This window comes from Halyomorpha halys, unplaced genomic scaffold (genome assembly GCF_000696795.3).
Source record: "Halyomorpha halys isolate HHAL.00 unplaced genomic scaffold, Hhal_1.1 Scaffold1115.1, whole genome shotgun sequence".
Lineage (NCBI taxonomy): Eukaryota > Metazoa > Arthropoda > Insecta > Hemiptera > Pentatomidae > Halyomorpha > Halyomorpha halys.
The window spans coordinates 40,216-42,451 of record NW_027113506.1 but is presented as its reverse complement, the minus strand read 5'-3'; the positions used below and the strand labels follow the sequence as shown (position 1 = coordinate 42,451).

The window sequence follows — 2,236 nt, the reverse complement described above, 5'->3', positions numbered from 1 at the left end:
TCATATTGATACGGGTGTTGCGGATGCCTATAGTCTTGATTTTCTTGATAATAAGGAGGCTGCTGATAGTTTGGGTATCTGTTATTTTGATAGTGAGTTCTTTCGCGGTTTCTGTAATGTTCATATCTTTTTGTTTCGTAATTGTTAGGTTTTTTAAAGTCTTTGTGTCTATTTATTATAATAGTTATATTCTCTTTTGGATGTATTTAAAGTTTGGTCGCGTCCGTATAGTCTTTCCATAATGTCTGAACAGCGGTTAAATATAGCATTTCTAATTTGGTCTACATCTATTAGTATCATATGGTTTAAGAAATCAGATAAGTCAGGGTGTAAATTATGTAATATATGACTGTTTATTTCTCGATCTTGACAATTCATCATAGCTTGTTTATTTTCTATTTCGTCATCAAACTGTATGCGAGAAAATATTAATGATCTTATTTTTGCTATTCTATTTATAAAATCAACTGGATGTTCTCTTCTGTAAGGAAAAGTGTGCATGAGTTCGCGTTTTAATTGTTCCACTGTACGTGATTCTTTAAATTTTTGTGTTAAATATTTGAGTAAGTCTTCAACTGAATCGAACGTATTTGTTAACAGGCAGTCTCTAGCAAATCCTTTTGATTTAACAAAGGTTAACAACTGATCGTGATTTTGATTTTTTAACGTATTATTATCTGAACATAAATTATTAAAAATTTGGCTAACGTCATAAACGAAAAACACTACATCATAAGGATTACCATCAAAATTGGACAAATGTCCATAATTTTCTTTGGTCATTTGATATGTAATTGCCATTTCGGTAGGATTAGTTTCTAAAGATTCTGAATCAATATTACGCCTCTGTATTAATCTATCACCGGTTTTTCCCATAAAACAAACTATTAATTATGATAAAAATTTGTGTATATATATATATAAGTTAGCTGTGTATATTCTCATGATAATAAACAAGAACTCTGTACTAGTAGGATTACTTATCTCTAAGTTAAACAACAAACCAATTCCTATATATATCAGACGTTTGTAATAATAAAGCAGTTGTTGAAGTATCCTTGCCTCGTTATTCTGCCCGAACCCCCATTTATTTTAAGGTAACCTTTCAGTCTAATCATAAGTGGTGCCGAAACCCGGGAGTTTTAGATTCCGAATTTACGTTACGCGATCAGTAATATCGCGAGCACGATAACGATATCAGTAGGAATTCTTGAACCAGGAAGCGAGTTAGAGGCCATAACCTAAGATGGTGAAGCGGCAGAGGAGCTGAAGAAGCTCGAGTACCAGTTGGCTCAGTCAACTGTGGAGCGTCAGAAACTCGAGGCCCAGCTTTCTAAGGCAAAGGAGAACTCTCAAATCGAATTGCTAAAGATAAGAACGCAGAACTCTGCGTTCATTCACGAGGTAATCAGCCAGTTGGAACCGTTCACTGGGATAGTAGGGGACCTGGAACATTTCCTCAAGGGCGGGGATCAGATCAAAAGTTTAATCACCACCCGACAAGGAACAGGCACGCTGTTAGATTCAGATGTAAAGCTACTTGAGGCCTCTCTGGTTGGTCGTATCTCAAGACGGGTTCTGAATGCAGTACGGGGTGACCTGACGTTACCCTGGGACACATTAAAGTTTCGCCTCAAGAAACTGCACGGCGGCGGAAGATGGACTCCGGAGGAGGACGTTTTCTATTTATTTAAGGAACGGCGAGCCCAGGGCCAGTCGGAAGGCGAGTTCGCAGAAACTCGCTACAATTCGAGAACATGATTTATTTACGATAAAGGACGTAAATCATCCATTTCGGTCCCGCACAGTTCATCTTGAAGAACTGCGAATACTCCCCATAGTGCAAGGTGCCGAGCCGGACGACGGCGCTCAGCCTGGACCATCAAGAGAGTGATTTTTGTTTCTGTGTTTTCTTTTTTTTGTGTATTTTGTTGCTGCTTTCAGTGATTGTATCAGTTACCATTATAACTCATGTAGTAGGGCTCTCCATTGTATATTTATGTGTTAGTTCTTAGCTTCAGTGTTATGGAAATAAAAATTTTATTTTTATGTTAAGCATAGCTCAGGGGAATAAAAGCGAGCATATGTATATAGATTCTTTCTTGCTTTGTAATATGTTTAGTTTTAAAAAAAAAATTTTATGTTTAGCTTTACAAGTTTTTCTTTTCTTTCTTTTCTATAGTTCCTCCATACGAAGGAACTGGAGGGAGGGAGTTAGCTGTGTATATTCTCATGA

The 2,236-nt window shown here is 36.9% G+C and overlaps 1 long non-coding RNA gene across 1 annotated transcript in view; it reads right to left on the bottom strand.

Moving 5' to 3' along the window:
* LOC136796649 (uncharacterized) overlaps nt 1-2,236 on the bottom strand; it is a 43,086-nt gene that overhangs the window by 21,127 nt on the left and 19,723 nt on the right. The window lies entirely within an intron of this gene.